Source organism: Papio anubis, chromosome 8 (genome assembly GCF_008728515.1).
Source record: "Papio anubis isolate 15944 chromosome 8, Panubis1.0, whole genome shotgun sequence".
Classification (NCBI taxonomy): domain Eukaryota; kingdom Metazoa; phylum Chordata; class Mammalia; order Primates; family Cercopithecidae; genus Papio; species Papio anubis.
The window spans coordinates 67,458,838-67,477,705 of NC_044983.1; the positions used below are offsets into that span (position 1 = coordinate 67,458,838).

The following is an 18,868-nucleotide window of genomic DNA, read 5'->3' on the forward strand; positions in this document are numbered from 1 at the left end:
CTCAAGTGATCAACCCGTCTCGGCCTCCCAGAGTGCTGGGATTACAGATGTGAACCACCACGCCCAGCCCTGGGCATTTAATTTAACTTCCCAGAATCTTGTTTTATTTCACTGTGAAATATGGATATTTTTCGCCCCAGAAAGTTATTGTAAGAATTCAATGAAAATACCTATGAAACAACTTTAGCATGGTTCTAGCATTCAATGATTACTATTATTATCTTAATTGTTATTTACCTGCTTGTATATATATTAAAACCAAGTACTTTATCCTAATTATTATTTTCATCATTATTTTAACTACTATGATTTTCATAATTATATATGTATGTATATTTTTAACAAAAGATTTTTAATTAACCAAAATTATATTTGTGGATGATTCTCAATGCCTTATGATAATACACTTATTTTAAAATTTATTCTTTCTTTTTTTTCTTCAGGAAGGATCAGGTAGGAGCAATCAGGATGTTGCAGATCCTGATTATGCAGAGAATTAATCACATATCGTGTGAACTCTAGTCATCATGAACTCTGCCCTCCAAAAGGAGGAACAGGTAAGAATGATCTCACCTGTGGATAATACATCTCTTTTAAATGCTCAACAGAATGAGCAAGTCCATCCACAGTCCATCTGTTCCTAAAACCATTTAGCCACTCTAGGGATCATTAAAACTGCACCAGTGTCCTTCCAATTTGGTAATAACCAATGGGAAAATCCACTTAGTTATTCTCAGGGAGCAAACCAGTTCACCAAGTTAGAGCTGGGTCTGACTTGCCCACTGAGCAATTCATTCGTCAGCAATTCCTTCTGAAGAGAGAAGGTTATTCTGTGGAATTGACAGAGATGGTGCAATACTTTGTGTCTCTGCCCTTTTGAAAGTAAAAGCACTGCAGGTCACTCACAAGCCACTGGGCAAATACCCAATGGCCCCTGAGAGTTATTCAGTGCCCCTGACTAGAAGAGTTGGCATTGGCTTCTGGGTATGAATCTTAGGTAAGGAGGAAAGGTATTGAGAAAATGAGAATAAAATGAAGGAAGCTCGAATTTAGCATATCTGCCTTTACAAGAATTGCTGTACGTGTTTGTCTTAGCTTAGGTTGTTATAATGAAATACCACAGATCGGGTGTCTTAAACAACAGAAACCTGGAGACTTGAAAGTCTGAGATCAAGCACAGTCAGGTTCTTGTAAGGGCCCTCTTTCTAGTTTTCTCACATGACAGAAAGGGAGAGAGAAGGGCATAGAAGAGAGGAGAGAGAGCAAGAGAGAGAGAGAGAGAGCTCTCATGTTTCTCCTTCTAAGAGTGTTAATTTCATAATGATGGCTCCACCCTCATGACCTAATCACCTCCCAAAGGCCTTAGCTCAAAATATCATCACATTGGGGATTAGGGCTTCAATATACAAATTTTCAGTGGGCAAAAGCATTTAGCCCATAGTAATATTACCCTTCCTTCCTCACTCTTCCCCAACCAGAGTGAATACTCTTGAGGACAGAGAGCATATCTGGTGCTAAGCACCTCAGAAGTAGGTGCTCAATATGTGTTCATTTAATTGTTGACTTGATTTACTATGGCACCAAAATGTAACTTTTAGAGAGGACAGAAGCGCCTGATTCTGCTCAGCCTACAGAGGGGATTTTCTTGGTGAAAGTCTGCTTCCCCTAACTGAAGTCTGGAAAAAGGCATGTGAGCATTTCGTTGAGATGAGAATCCATCCCAAGGAGAATGTCTCAACCACACATAGTGTGTTTGCTTGGGATAAATGAAACAAGAAAAAAAAAAGGACAAATTAATGGTGTCTATCTACAAAATTCACTACCAAATGATCACTTTCAACTTTTGTTCTAGAAGCACAGTATGTAATATTTATGAATGGAAAATCTTTATGAAATGTATGTCAATAAAGGAAAGCTTTCTTTCCCTTTTCCATATACCCCACAATTTTCCCTAGTAACACAGAAGATGTAAGCAGTGATTAAGTTGGTGCAGTTCTCATGCCCAATCAGAATTCACAGATAGAGAGCCTTGTTGGGTGTTCCGTGGCAAAATTGATGTTAAGCTTGAAAGTGACATTAATGATTCTGTAAGTTAGCACATTCCCCCAAGTAGAAAAAGCCAGCAGGAGGAGAGGTGGTGAGTTCCAAACTTCTTTAGTTTTATATTTGCCATTCAGCTTAAAAAGCAAATATATTACTAGTAACTTTAGTGTTCTTTGTGTTTCTGTCCTGAATCGCACCCATTTCTTGCCACCAACCTGAATTTGGTGCTTATTATTCCTATGCATTTTTTAGACTTTTGCTACATATGAGTGTATCTCCAAGCAACATATGGCATTTATTTGCCTGTGTTTCAATTCTCTATACATAGCATTATTATGTTGCATGTTTCTGAAATGTATTCTTTGCTGCATAACAATAAAAATATATTTGCTTACAGTAAAATTACAAATTTATGTTCCTCAAAGAATGCCATTCAAAAAGGTGATGAAGTGATAGAAGGGGGAAGAATAGGCACCAGAAGAGGGGAAGGTATTTGTAAAACTCATACCTAATAACGGTTCCCCATCCAGAAACCAAACTCACAATTTCCATCAGGTGAAAACTTGACTCTTTGGTATTCACTTCTCAGGCCTCTGTACACATGCAGCCTAGGATGTACCTAGTGATAATGTCATTCATGCTAGACCCACAAAACTATTACTGTCACGATATAGCTGCTCAGTAACAAGGACAGATCAGAAATTGAAACTGAGTTCTGATAGCTTGTTTGGAGACCACCTAGAAAATGTATTGTCTGTGTCAAAAAATCCAACTTCACCAACCCCAGGGAGATTCAGCAAGGTAGATGCAATGGAAGAAAAGAAAAAGCAACTGTGGGGTGAGGTGAGTAATTGGTGGTGACTGATGGGCTTTAAAGCTAAAACTACATAGCAAAGCCCAGAATCCTTGGTAACCATGTAACTGGAGGCAATAGGATAGCCCTTTGTGGTAGGTGGAATGGGGGCCTCCAAGCAATGTCACATCCTACTCCCTGGAGCTTGTGAATGTGAACTTGTTTGGAAAAAGGGTCTTCTTTGCCGATACAATTAAATCATAAATATCAAGACGAGATCATCCTGGATTTTTCAGGTAGGCCTTAAATCTGATGACAAGTGTCTTACAAAAGACAGAAGCCACGTGGAGATGGAGGCAGAGAGTGGAATTGTGCAGCCAGAAGCCAAAGAATCCCCAGGGCCACCAAAAGCTGAAAGAAACATAGAAGGATTCTCTTCGAGAGCTGTCAGGAGAAGCTCGACCCTGCTGACCTTTGATTTCAGATTCTAGCCTCTAGGACTATGAGAGAGAAATAAATTTCTGTTGTTTTAAGCCACCGAGTTTATAATAATTTGTAACAGTCCTAGGAAACAAATACACCCTTATTCCATCAGAGAGGCAAAGTATTTTTGTTGTCTAGGATTTCTTTTGATGAGGCAATTTCCAGTGTTTGAAGTAAGCTGAGCTCCGTTCTCTCTCATATACCCAAACTGCTGAACTATGGAAGTCTTCTTCAAGGCACATTTTCCTTCAGCCTCCCAAACAGGGAACAAATTTGAGAAATTAATAGAACTTCACACTCAATGGATAGATATCCCAAAGTCAATTTAATTGGGGCCCACGACAAAAGAAATTTAAAGGCCATTTTAGTTTTGCTAGTTTAATGTGAGCATATGTGCAAAGTTACAAAATTGAGATAAGATGCAACAACTGTACGAGGAGAGACTAAAGAGATTGACAGTGAAATGTGTGAAGAACAACTAAGCTAAGTCAGTAAGAATGGAAAATAATGTGCTTGTTAACCCAAAAACCCTGGGCTGCATTAGTAAGAATGTAATAAACAAAGAGCAAAGGAGGCAGTAGGCGGGGTCTGTTGTGCCTGATACTGTTCCTAGCATTGCTCCTTGAGAATGGCATCTGCAAATTTGAGCACATCCAAGGGAGGGCAACTAGGACTCTAGAGTGCAAGTGTAATGATGAATAAAGATCAGACGAAAGACTTGATGGTTCTCAGCTTGGAAAAAATCTATAGGATGAATGTGGTGGGGTCTTCATGCCTTCAAATGATCATCATAGGGATTACACTGGGCTCTGGCAAGGAACACTGAGCCTGCAAAAGAGACTAACTAGAAGTGGCCAGGGCAGGAGGAAGAAACCAAGAAGGTGCCATCAGGCAAGCCAAAGGACAGTTCCAGCCTGGGCCTGGCAGTGTAAGCGCAGAAAAAATCCACAGCAACCTGTGAACAGGCAGTCACCACAGCAGTACAAACTAAGATGCAAGGAGCGAGAAACAGGGTTTTTGTAGAAAGGGAGAAATCCTTGAAGACCCACATTTACACTCTGTGTTTTGTCTCATATCAATACAGTCTTAATTTTAGCTAATGACCAGTCAACTGGAAAATAACCCAATGCACCTGGCCTCTGCCATCACTCAGTGGTTTCTAAATGTTCACCTCCTGCCACCCACCTGTGGTGGCCATTAGGGAGAAAAATCTCAAGCCACAATAGTCATCATATTGCCCCTGCATTTTTTCCTGAATGTTAAAATGCACTTTCTCTTTTGAAATTATGATAATAGTAGTTTGAAACTAATTATTTTAAATGTCTAATTTGGCAAAATAAAAATAATTGAAATCACCAATATCAATTGTGGTATTTTTGGAATTTTCTTCTGGGAAATCAAAAAGTCTGGAAACTATGGCTCCATGTTACGCTAAAAGGAAACATAAGATTAAAACTTTGTATTCATAAACAAAAACCTGAACATTCTCGTCAAAGAGCTCTTTTCCTAAGAAATAAGCAAGGAAGAAAACATAGGGTCTGGGCTGTTTAGATGTTACTTATAGTTTGAAAATTTGCAAAAATTCATGTGCACATCTTTGTTAATATAGGATTCAAAATTGTGTGTCTGTGTACCTATGTATGTATGTATATAGCTGACAGTGGGACAATGAAGCAATTAAAATCTGTACACCGTAATAACAACCATAGTGTTATACAAGCAGTTTCCCCAAATTACTACAGTTCTTTCTCATGGACGCACCTACATTCATGTGATAATACTATTGGCCACAAGAGGGCAATATACATTCAGGTTACTAATGCCTGTCAAGCGTTTTGCCTCAAATCAGATTGAGTCAACTAGTCTTTGCTGTTCTTTGCTCCAAGGGCAAGAAAACATGTTAAAAATATTGTCTTTGTTTGTGTTTCCACCAATAATAATATAATTCGGCTCGAGTGAAGAGTCAAGGTGGAGAAGGTGAACAGAGCACGATACTGTTTTGCCTGTTCTCATCTTAAAACACAGATTTGAATCATTACACGTGTGAAATGCAGGCTTTCCATGGGAAGAAGTAGAATGGTTCTTGTATTTCTGGAAAGACACAGCAAGTGGATCTACCACTTTATAGGGTTTTTGTTTGTTTGTTTGTTTGTTTGTTTGTTTTGAGACAGAGTCTCGCCCTGTAACCCAGGCCGGAAAACAATGGGGCAATCTTGGCTCACTGCAACCTCCGCCACCCGGGTTCAAACGATTCTCCTGCCTCAGCCTCCCGAGTAGCTGGGATTCCGGCACCCGCCACCATGCCCCACTAATTTCTGAATTTTTAGTAGAAACGGGGTTTCACCATGTTGGCAAGGCTAGTCTCGAACTCCTGACCTCGCGATCTGCCTGCCTCAGCCTCCCAAAGTGCTGGGATTACAGACGTGAGCCACTGCACCTGGCCTATATCTATCCTTAAATAAAGACAAGGCCTGGGTTTAACACGTGCATGAAATGGAGAGAATTATAATAATCTTCCCTATTTGTCTCACAGAGGACTTGTGAAGCGCAAATGAGATGCTCATCTCAAACCCTTCCTTGAAGTAACCACCTCCAAAATCCCCTCAGAACTGTAACACTGCCTGCAAACAACCAAACCACAAGGCAACAGAGAGCTACACATTTGGATTTCAGAAATAGAGTAGACAGCTCTGGGAGGTTCTTCTGGAAGAGCTGTCTTCTGGAAGAGCTGTGATGACAGTAGCGCTGTTGCGGTTACTATAAGGGACCTGAGAAGCCACAGATGGCCCACAGGCAGAAGTGGTGGCCGTGCAGGGGGTGCCCCTGACACAGTGACAGATGTGCAGAAATCCAGCTTATCGGCCTTGTTGGATCCCCTCCTGCAGAGTATGTGCTCCAGAAGGACCCCCGCCACCAGCTGCTTTCTTGAAGGTTGTAGGGGAAAAGGTTCCCTGAACCCCCTACACACCATCACCGTTGGTTCAGGGGGATTGCTGACGCCTCGCCGAGGATGTCCTGAAGCTGTGACCAGGTTCCGACAGGGAGTCAGTACTCATGGCTCTCCTTCAGACTGTTTCCTAAGGAATCCGAAATAAGTCAGAGCATTTTGATGTTAAGGAACGTGAGGTCTTTGAGAAGGTGTACAACCCCGATCATTGTATTCTTGACCAGTGACCTAAACCACTCCGGCTTGAGGAAAAGACAAAAAGTAACCTCGGGTTCATCTCTGCTCCCTAGTCGGGTGCAGTGCCTCATGCCTGCAGTCCCAGCACTTTGGGAGGCCGAGGCAGGCAAATCACTTGAGTCTAGGAGTTTGAGACCAGCCTGAGCAATATAGTGAGACCCTTGTCTCTACAAAAAATAAAAATAAACAACTAGCCAGTGTGGTGGCTCATGGCTGTTGTCCCAGCTACTCAGGAGACTGAGGTGGGAGGATCGCTGGAGCTCAGGAAGTCAAGGATGCAGTGAGCCATGACAGTGCCACTGTACTCCAGCCTGGGTAACACAGGCTTAAAAAAAAGAAAAAAAAAAAAAAAAATCCGCGGCCTGAGGGTTTGCTGCAACTTACACATTCACCACGAGATGGCGCGCTAATGACGTCTTTTTATTACTGGGCCAGGCTGCGTGGCGCTCTTTTTCCTATTGAATCCTGTGTAAAGTGCTGGAGCTGCCGAGAGGTCCCCAAACAGCAGAAACAATGAGCGCGTAAGTACTTAATATAGTGGGGAAATGCCCACTGACATATATTTACCGCCGTTGAATTTGGGTTTCAAAGGACTCATTTTCTTGAACTTGGTGACGTCATGAAATTCACCTAACATAAAAATTAGTTCTTAAATACAGCTGATTTCAGTGGGTGGCTTTTCCCAGCGAAGCCGATGCTGCCCGGTTGGGGGCAGAGGAGCCATCCTGGAGTAGCCTGGCTGCAGGGAGCTCCTTAAGGAGCCACATCCAGGCCTTTGGCACTGAGTTTTCTTTGCCTCCACTAGCCTTCTTGTATCTGCAACAAACCTTTTTAAAGTATTCACTCTTGCTTTTCCCAGTTTTCGGTAGTCAGCTACCTTGCTGTAGTAAAGGATGACACTGTGGAATGCTAAAAAAAAAAAATGCCATTTTAAAGTAGACATTAGCATATTCCCAATGTCACGAAATCACCATTTCTGTAAGTTTCAAAATATTGTCATCCTTCCAAACTATAACCCCTTAGCCATTAAACAGTTTCTCTCTATGTTCCCTCCTTGAACTGGCAACAACTAATCTGCTTTTTGTCCCAAAGGATTGATCTATTCTGAATATTTTATATAAATGGAATCATACAATGTGTGACGTTGTGTGTCTACCTTCTTTCACTTAGCATAATATTTTCAAGGTTCATCCATGTTGTAGCACAAGTCAGTGTTTCATTCCTTTTTATGGTGAGAGCTTTCAGTGCGATGTTGAATAGTCATGGTGAAAACAGGCATCCTTGTCTTGTTCCTGATCGTATGGGGAAAGCTTTCGGTCTTTCATATTGAGTTTGATGTCAGCATAAAGGCCTCTTATGGTGCTGGGGAAGTTCCCTTCTTCTCCTGGTTTTCTGAGTGGTTTTTTTTTTTTTTTTTTTTTAATCACTAAAGGGTGTTGGATTTTGTTAAATACTTTTCTATGTCAGTGGAGATCATTGTGTGAGTTTCCCCCTTCATTCTATAATGTATATTACATTGACTGATTTTCTCATGCCACACCATCCTTGCATTTTGGGGCATATAGTACTTTTGATAACTTTTCTTTAAAAATGGAGATGTGCCTAAATTATTGCATGAATATAGATGAGGTAGAATTAATTCTGCAGGTTAAGGCAGAGGGAGCGGGAAGGGTTTAGGGGACAAAGACAAAGAGAAGTCAGCCAGTAAAAGACACAGACCAGAAATAACCTTAAATGACAAAGGGAATTTTTTAAAAAGCCAAACTTTCAAGCAGGGTCTTTCTCTAATCCAAGACAGATGAGAAGCCAGTTTCCAAAAATCCAGTTTCATTTTCCTTATCTTTAAAATGATTAGATTATTTTGATTTTGATTGTCATTGCTATAATTATAGTTTCTTACCCTGTTTATATCATAAAACTTTCCTACCTATTACATAGTTTGGGGCCATACTTTTACATTGTTGCACAACAGTCCCAAGTTAGGTAATTACAGTAACCAGATAGTCTTTCTTTTTTATTATCTTTAGAATGCCATGATAAACTAAAGTAGATTACTTACTAGATACCTTCCAGCTCTAAAGTTTTGTGGCTTTATGATTCTACGAAATCTGTATCACAGATTCTTCCCTAACTGCACAAATTCTAAATCACAAATCCCAGATGGTTAGAAAACCTCTCTCTGGCAATTTCATTAAACCTACTGTACTTCTTATATGTTTCGATTCATTCATGTTTTCTCTTTTTCTGTCTTTGGTGAAGATGGAAAAAAGTGGATCAGCTGTTGTTGGTAGAAAATTGTTTGTTCCTGTAACTCACTTAAGCAAATATCTATTAAGCTCAAACAAAAATCATCAGCTATTCTAGGCAGACTGGGGCTTCTCCTCGGTCATGGTATTTCTTGGCTCCCCTACCTCAGTTTCTCCCAGGAGCAGTTCTTTGCTCATCTTCAAATTGGCCACTCCCTGCCTCCACTGCTGGGCTCTCCAGGAGTACGTAATTTTGTGAGCTAAAAATCCTAAGTGATAATAGATCTATTTTCTTTTTAGTTCAGCACATATAAATTGGGTGTTTTTCAAATCATCTTCATTATAAAATAAAAAGGAAAGAAACCCAAAAAGAAACAGATATGTTTATAGACAAGTGCCACTCCCTGGGTTGCATTGGCAGGCACCACCAAGGCAGCAGATAGCCTTGACTCCTTTCTGCACTTTCATCCCATGTCAAGCTCTCGGAAGGAACTATAGCTCTATGGCTCATCTGTTGTTCTGAGTTAACTCCTAAAGTTCAGTTAGCCTGGTTGGTGGGTACCATCTTCCCACCAGCTTCCTTTCACCCTGGCAGACATCTCTTGGGGAGGCACAGGAACTGGTTTTGGGTTCAGATTCTCAGCTAGAGAGAAATAGGTTTAAACTCTGATTCCACCAATTATTCCCTGTGTGGCCCTTGGAAGGTTATTAAAGCTTTGTGAGCCTGTTTTCCCACTCATAAATCAAGACTATCACAGGCCTATTCATGGGTCTGATTGGAGGCATGAAAGGGCTGATACCTGTAAAGTGTATAGCATGGCGCTTAGCGTGTTTACGGTATGAATTTGTCTCTTCCAATTTTAAAGCTTTACATTTTAAAGTACTTTACTGGACTCAGTCAATACTCTTCTTTTTCTGTCCGAGGGATCCCTAGCACCATCAGATTATGTACAGCAGAAATAGTAGTGTCAAATGGTAGTGACTAAGTAGACATACTTTCCTGGTTGTCTGTGATGACTACATAACTCGGGTGGCTCCAGGGTACTGACTTTCCCAAATCCAATCACCCTCGTTTTAACAAGTGAGAAGGAATTTAAACTAAAGAGTAGCAATAACTGTTTTCTATCAAGAGAATTTTGTTAAATATTTATTGATCATCTGCTTTGTACCAGACAGATGAAAGTTGTAATTTCATAAGACACAAAATGAAAAATGATGATTCTTGCTCTGAAGATGTTTAGAATCCAATGAAAGAAAAAAGGCTTGCTCACATGGGATCAAGTCAGGGACCCTGTTTCTAAGCTTTGTGTCTCTGAGCTGCATAAACCTCTTCTCTCTTTAAGACTTTAGTTACATTTTTACCCCCCCGAAAGAATCTAAATCCCCAGAGTAAGACCAAAGTTGATGAGGATGTTTTTGGGCCAATGGATGGTAGAGTTCCCAAATGAATGGTAAAGTTTCTCAATTCTGTACTGTTTCAAACTTGCCCTTTTTAAATTTTAGTGATAAATCATGACTCACGATGACTTTGCTATTCACTGTCTGGCCTGAATTAGAAACCTTGTAGTCATTGTGGCTTTTACCCTGGCTTTCATCACACATATCCAGTCTATAACCCAGTTAATTTGATTCTAGCAGTCGAAAGTCTCTTGGTTCCATCCCTGGTATTCCCACCACCATCGTCTCAGCCTAGGCCTCAGTTTCTTTTGCCTGGACTGTCCAATTTGTGGTCTGTTTAATCTATTCTGCACTTTGCCAGCCAAAGGAGCTTTCTATAAGTTTGTGTTCAGGTGAATCACATGTCGGGATATGGTACAGGTCTAAACGTGTGAGTCTAGAAGCAACAACAGTATATTTTGAGAAGTCCTGGAGAAAGGTGAAAATTGTCACAGGGAGATGTCCTAACCTAAAGAGGGAAAAATCACTAGATTCTTGAAATGATAGGTCAAATTTCAGCATCTCCTAGGTTGTCAGGAGTTTGAAGAAAACCGGTAGTTGTTTATACATTATCGTTTTTGCTGAAGGTTCTTTTGTTTGGATCTGATGTTTTTCCACTATAATTGCTGATGTTTTTCCACTATAATTGCTGATGTTTTTCCACTATAATTGCTGATGCTTTTCCACTATAATTTTTTACTCTGGAACAAACAACATTCAATCTTAGAATCTTTTTAAAAGGTCTTAACAAATCTTGTATTAGGATTTTTTAAACACAAATGAAAGTTTGTCTTGAGAATAGAATAGTTTTAAGTACCATCATTTTTGTGCTTATTTGGTTTCTATATAACGTGAAGAAGTTGTTTTCTACCTTTGTAAAATTAAATACTTATCGGAGAAATGAAGAGTCCGTGGCAAAGTTTATCATCAACAGTGAAATCACGTGGAGATATTACAGATCTTCTGCAGAACAAGTCAAAAGGTACCTGAATGGCTTGAGTTTCATCTTTGCCATTGAAAGTAATGGCAAAAACCTCAGTTACTTTTGTACCAAACTCATAAAACATTTAAATGTAGGTTGACTTTGTTCATTTTCTCAGGCTTTCAGCCTCCCCATATTGTGATGTACTAGCAATACAGGGAGACACAATCAGTGCTGTTCAGAAGACCCATAGTAAGTAGGGCATTCACTTACAACTGTAGTGCAGTTAAGGCCCCATCCAGCCCAGACACCTCATTTTAGGTGAGAAATTGTAGTTGGAAGAGGGAGAGACTGCCCAAGGCCACCCAACAAGTCAGACTCTGAGAACGCCCCACTTGCAACCCCACACGGGCTCCGGGGCACTTGGCCAGTGTGCATGGAAAACAGCTGCAGAGAAATAGCTGTCATGGTGCCAAATTCTTATCTGCTGGTGTCCTTCAGATTGGGTGGGCTGGATGCCAAGGAGAAACTCAGAGTCTGTGAATTCTAATCCTGGACCTGCTAGTAAACAGTTCTGGTCATAGGGTCTTAAATTTCCCTCCCTTTGTCACAGGCTGTTGTTAGTCTAGCAACCGGGGGATAATTCCCTGAAGTGACTGAGCAGAGCTTCTGGGATCCACCCCAGGAGAGCTGAAAAGCAGAGGAGCATCCTGAGAGTACATCTGAGCCGGTGCCTATTGTTGGCGCTGCTTTAACCCTGATATGTTATCGTGGCCATACCCATCAATCTACACACTTTTCTATCCAGCTCTCCTGACCATGCAAATGTACTTTACTCTCTAATCCCTCACTCCCAGCATGAGCCGGATGTGTTGCTTGTCATGCAAATCAATACCTTGAAATTTTCTAAATTCTGAAGAGGCCAACCTTTTCAGAGGAGAACTGAAACAGAATGAGTTAAAGGCTCATGTCTTTCAGCTTTAAGGGAAAATGAAAGACTCTGAATGGTCAGGGATAGGCCTCTCAGCACCTGCTTAAAGTTTGTCAAGAGAACGTGGAGATCATCTCAGTGTGATGATAATGGTGACAACAATACTAATAGGCTAGCATTTGCTAAGCACTTACTATGTGCCAGGCACCATACTAAGTATTTTACTTCCAATATTGCATTTAATCTTCCCAACAATACCGTCAGGTAGCTTCTATTATATCATCATTCTACAAATGAGAATACTGAAGTTCGGGGATTTGAAGTCACTTGTAAGAGTCCGTGCTCTTAACCACCATCCTAGATGATAATCCCTGTCACTGGTTAATGATGGCAACCTGCTATCATTTATATTCTTCTGGTATGCCCTCCTGCTGCCTTGCCTTGCTTCCTCCAATAGTCACCTCCCTCATCAACTCTCTAGGAAGACCCCCATGACAGCCTGGGACTGGGGTTTGTGCCTATCCTCTCACAGCGCTACCTTCTGTCATAGCCCTGGGCACATTGCACTTCAATTGTTGGGCCGTTTGTCCTTTTCCTCCTTTACAGCTCTTCGAGAAGAGGCAACTCTCTGATTCATTCTGGTCTATCCAGCACTATCCTGGGTAATAGCAGATAATCAAAAAATGTTTCCTGAATAAATGGCTGACGTGAAAAATTTACTTGACAGTATGTCTTTTTTTTTTTTTTTTTAAATCTATTGCTGAGTATCAAAGAACTCCAAATTGTAGTTGCTTAAAATAGCAACTATATTTTCATTTTTCATGACTCTTTAGGTCAGGAATTAGGACAGGACCTAGCGGGAATGGTGCATCTCTGCTTTCTGTCCTTGTAAGGCTTCTTCTCACTCCACTAGGATGATTTCACAGCTTGCCGGAAAGACACCCCTGGGGTCCTGGGGTCCTAAGATTGCATGTCTGGGATCTGAGTCTCCACTGTCAGCTGTGCTCTTTGGTTCTCTCAGCTATGGTCTTAGGACATCTCTCTCTCAGGTGGTTTCTCCATTTGGTGCCTTCAGGGCCTTGGTTGGACTTCTCACATGGAAGCTTAAGGATCCCAATAAGTAAATGAGGAAGCTGCTAGCCCTTACTGCTTAGGCCAGTGCTGGCAGAGTCACTTCTGCCTCCTTTCTATTGGTTAAAGCAAGTAACTGGGCCACCCCTACACAGGGCATAGAGACTAGGAGCTCTGGTTCACTGGGGATCATGCTTGTGACAAGGCAACCCATAGTTTAATAGAGCCAACTTCATCCCTCTCCAAGTCTCCAAAGAAATGTTAGTCAAAGGAAGACTGATCCTGAGAAGGTGGATAGCTTAGCCTATTTCACCAATTTGAGGGAAAACCTATAATGAAAATACATAAATGTTAGAGATACCCAGAGAGTTGTGCATATAAACAGCTGGTAATACAGTGCCTTGTCAGAAACATCTACGATGCTCGACTCAGGAGCATAGCATTTAGCCTATGCTAGCAGCACACCTCTGGTAAGTTCCATCACTCACAACCCTGTCCTCTTTTTATATTTTGTTTACCCACCTTGTCCTCTCAGGCTCCTAAGCCCTTTGTTTCCACATTTTAGAGCATTGCTATTTATGGTATAGGTGCTCCTTAGTTGGATTTTGTATGAGGAGTCTGCGTTAATTTGTTTGCATTGCTATAAAGAAATACCCAAGACTGGGTAACTTTTAAAGAAAAGAGGTTTATTTTGGCTCACAGTTCTGCAAGCTTTGCGGGGAAAGTGGTACCGGCATCTGCTTCTGACGAGGGTGTACAATCATGGTAAAAGTCAAAGGAGGAGCAGGCATATTACATGGCTAGAGAGGGAGCAAGAGGGAGGAGGTGGTAGGCTCCTTTAAACAACCAGCTCCTGTGTGTACTAAGTGAGAACTCACTTATCACCAAGGGGATGGCGATAAGCCACTCATGAGGGATATGCCCCCATGATCCAATACCTCCTGCCAGGCCCCACCTTCAACACTGGGGATCACATTTCAATGTGAGATTTGGAGGGGACAAAGATCCAAACCATCTCAGTGTCCTTGTCACTTTTGCACAAGGGACTCTTCTTTCTCCCTCCCTAGCTCTTGGAACAGTTTCTTTAAAGATTATTTGAATCCCTTGGCCTTCATGACCTGGACTTTTTTTATTTTATGGTATCCTTTCTTTACATTAGAAGAAGCTTGCTTCAAAAATATTTGAGGATTCCCTCGGTTTTTTTATTGTTGTTTGTTTTTGTTTCTTTTGTACTTAAATTGCATTTAGTCATTTTAGTGGCTTACCTTAGAGAAAATAATCTACATTATCATGAGCAAATATATTTGTCAGTCATTTGGCAAACCTACAGATAAAATAGTCTTTATTGAGGATCAATGAAAATGATTCCCAAGTTTCTTGAAATAAATTTCTTTATTAGGATGATATAATGTTATGATTCTAACATAGATCTCAGAGAATAATAATATATGTGCAAAATAAATGGGATTTTAGAGTTCTGGGTTTTGGGCATCACTTTTCCTTTCATCTGAATTCCAGGTCCAGCCCTAAGGTTACAAAGACTCAAAATTCAAGGGCCTAAATAGGAGAGAGGAGAGATGGGTACTAGGAAGAAAGAGTAGGAGGTGGTAAAGAAAGCCTTCTGAGTGCAGATTTCAGGAAACCAGCTCAGGCATTGGCCCTACTGATTTGCCTGGCTAGACTACAGAGGTGTTTATGGAGAAAGCCTAGCCCAGCTAAGTCATTATCCTAACCTCTCTAGCCAATCTTTCTGATGAAATATTTACTCCCATATCCAACCTACACTTGATCTACGGGCTTCTGTCCTACTGAGATTGCTGCAAAATCAAGAAAACACTACTAATTCGTATCAATGAAATAAGACTTAAGAATTATTTAGGCCAGTGGTTCTCAAACTTTTTTCATCTCTGGTCTCTGTATACTTTTGAAAGTTATTAAAAACCCTTAAAAGCTTTTGCTTATGTAGCTGGCTTGTATCTGTTGATATTTACTGGATCAGAAATCAAAACCAGTGAGACCCAGTCTCTTAAAAAAACTAATTAAAATAAAAAGAAATCAAAACAAATAAAAATATTTATTTATTTATTAATTTTAAAATAAGTTAATTACATGTGAGTGTAAATAACATTTTAAATGAAAAATAACTATGTTTCTAAAACATTTTGATGGAAAGGGTGGCATAATTTGATATTTTTGCAAATAAATCTCTTTAATGTCTCACTTATTGGAAGACAGCTGTATTCTCATATCTGCTTTCTGCTTCAATTGGTTGTGATGTTATTTTGGTTGAAACTCCAGCCTCACAAAGACATGTAATTATAAGGAGAAATAAGTAAGGCATGTAATTGTATTTTAAATATGTATGTAAAATGTTGTATGTATGTAAAATGTATGTATGTAAGTATGTATGTAAACATATTTTAATGGATATTGCAAGTAAATGTGAACATTCTTTGATATGACACCAAAACTCCACAAGTGTAGTTTCTGAAATGTTGGCTGTAACATTTCATGAAATTGAAAATTAGATAAACAAATTTGTGGTACTCTGTAACATCAAAATCCATCAGTGTGTCTTATTTCACTAAACATAATTTCCTTCATTTCTATCCATGTTGTTGCAAATGACAGAATTTCATTCTTTTTTATGGCTGAATAATATTCCATTGTGTATATATACCACTTTTTTGAATCCAGTATTCTCACCAATATGTGGGAGTTAAAAAATGTGAGCTCCCAGATATGGAGAGTAGAATATTAGTTACCAGAGGCTGGGAAGGGTAGTGAGGAGGGAGGGTAAAGAGGGCATGGTTAATGCAAATAACAATACAGTTAGATAAGGAGTAAGATCTAGTGTTCAGTTGCACAATAGGGTGACTATAGTTAAAAATAATTTTTTGTGTATTTCAAAATAACTAAAACGATGGAACTGCAATGTTCCTAACACAAAGAAACAATAAAACTTTGAGGTGATGAATACCCTAATCACCCTGACTTGATCATTACACATTGTATGCTTGTATCAAAATATCACATGTAGCCCATAAGTCATACAGCTATTATGTATCCATAATAATTGAAGATAAAAAATCAAAACAAATTCATTGGTTTATCTTGTACCCTGAAATGAGTTTAAAATCTCATGCATAATTTTTGATGCTGAATGTTATAAGAAGAAGCTTAATGAAAATTTCTCCTTAGTAACAAGAAAGAGGTCAATATACAAAAGTAGCATAAAAGAGCAAGGTGATAAAATGGCAAAAGGGACTGATGGGATAAATTTTCAGAGGATCAAGGACATAAACTGTTATAAGCAAAAGAGAAAGGAAATCTTGCTTTTTTTTTTTTTAATTCTCATCTATGGAGCATTTCTCAAGTGCTTAATGAGATGATTTCATGTCATCCATTCTTAAAGTATTGTGTGAGGTGAATGAATGATTCCTGCCTTACAGAAGAGGTAAGGTGCATGATGCAGCACCAGGAAATGTGGGACTGGAACCTGCTACATCTGACCCAGCCATTTGTGAATATTTTTTTCAGTGAGTTTTTACAAATTCCGAAAGTAATATACAAACTCTTTCAACAAACAAATAAAAGTAAAAGATAAAAGCTTCTTGCTCTTCCTCCCCTCCTGTTCCACTGCTCAAAGTTACTAATAGTCCATAGAGACATCATATTTTCACCAAATGAAAGCCCCAGCTTTTATTTGCTCCATGATCCCCTTTACTATAAGCAATAAAGAATCTCAAAGCTGATCCAGAACTATCTTGGTGATAGCAGAACCAACAAGAGAGAAGGCTGCTAAATGCTACCTGAGTTTACATGACTACTTGTGGATTTCTGACTGTGGCTACTTTCTGGACCTTCTTAGATCCCTGGGTTTGAAGGATTTCTCTGGATCAACTTTCACTCTTGTGGGAGAAGGAAGAAAAATAACACAAAACGTGAACAGTGAACACAACAGTGAAAGGGATGAATGGAGAGTGGCGAGTGCACTGATGCAAACACCCTGGGTGCCCACAAGTGAGTATCCAGAGTTCACACTGAAAGAAGATATGGCCAGGTGATCAGTTACGAAGGGAGCCAATCTGGTACCTCCTAGTGGACTTTCCCACAAGTCAGAAGCTTGGTGGTGAGAAGTGAATTATCGATTTACCTTGTTTCTCATTTCCAAATGTGACTCTGAGTTACCGTTTTAATTTTTAATATTTTTCAGAAGTATCAACCAAATTATCTACCAAATTCCTATTAACATAGAATGTGTTCATTTAGTTATTTGTGTGTGTGTGTGTTTATAGACAAGAGATGTTTCCTTATTTATTTATTTTTTTTAACTTCTAGGCATTTATTATCAGGGAAAAATCTGTGACTGTAAAAGTCTTTTGTAAATTTTAAGAGTCATTGTTGCTATCTGTTGAAGGAGCTGCCAGACTAAAGTGAAATTATAAGTTGAAGCCCAGTGCAAAAGAATATGCACAGCATCAATTCAACTCCACAACCAAGAGAAACGCCTGAATGTTTCAAAATTACAGTGCTGAAAGCGTTTCTTTTCAGATATTCATCTTAGGAAGAGTCTGTGGAAGGGGATTTTTGTTCTCTTCGGTTGAGTCAGCATCACTAATAATAATGCTTTGGTCCCTCAAAAAGCCCCCTGAAGAGTATTATTCAATTTACTCATTTTGTTTGTTGTTTAGCACATTGTACACTGTATTTCTTAGACTTCTTTCCTCTCATCTTTTCTCTCAAGTATGTGTAACCCTAAGCACATACTTCATTTTTTTCTCTTAAGCCCTCCTCCCACCCCACTTCCTGCCCACTTCTCCAGCCCCAACTCCCATTTCGCAAACTCAGAGCTCTAAAGGAAAATGACGAGAGAGAGATTTGGTGATGCCTGTCTACCACTTAGAACACACTCTAGTCATGGTACATAAAGAAAAGACTGGTTTAAGATGTTTAAGGCCTCTCCCAACAGCAACACATGCACAGAAGCTTGCATAATTTACATGGACTCACTGGGACTTACTAGAAAGTGGCCTCTTTCTTTTTCTTCTTCTTTTCTTAAATAACATAATTCCTGGCATTGGACTTTTTACATATACTGTGGAGCAGAACATTCTTGAGAAAGTTTTTTTTTTTTTCTTTATCTATTATGGGACTATAAAGTGGCCATTAAAATGAATTTCCAGAGTGCAGTGCAGCACTCCCTGTACATGTGAGTCAGTGCAAAGCACCACCTTAATTGGGCGTTAGAGACAGAAAATCTGTGAGTTTACCCCTGAATTGGCCAGAAGGAATATAATTATAGAAACACATATTTTAAATATTATTCTTTCACTTGTGGAACTTTGCCCAAATGTTTCCTTGTTTATTCAAATGCTTGTTCTTATTTGTATTCACTACAAATATAGCTATTCTGTCTGGTTTTCTGTATTTCTGTTTGTCCACTCTTGTGGGACATTTTTGTTTCACGGTTGTAATTCAGACATCTCAAAACAAGACCCAACCTTAATGACTGGACTCTGGGAATGTCACACCTGTTTAAGTATCCCCCTTTGTGGAAGTGGTTCCCTCTCCCTCTGGATTTCCTTTGGTGACCAGAATTTAGTGCACTGCTCATTGCATATTAAATGATTTGTTTGAATACATTATCATATTTATTCCTAAGGTAATATTCCAGATAGGCACTGTGATGACCCCCATTCTACAGAAGAGGAAACTGAGGCTCAGAGGTGTTCATAATGAAACTTGCACATGCTCA

At 39.7% G+C, this 18,868-nt stretch overlaps 1 non-coding gene across 1 annotated transcript; it reads right to left on the minus strand.

Annotated features, from left to right (window-relative positions):
* Positions 1–448: 448 nt before the first annotated feature.
* Positions 449–580, minus strand: LOC116268732. The gene has a single exon (XR_004175900.1). It is a non-coding gene; the product is annotated as a U8 small nucleolar RNA (small nucleolar RNA).
* Between the last annotated feature and the right edge of the window lie 18,288 nt (positions 581–18,868).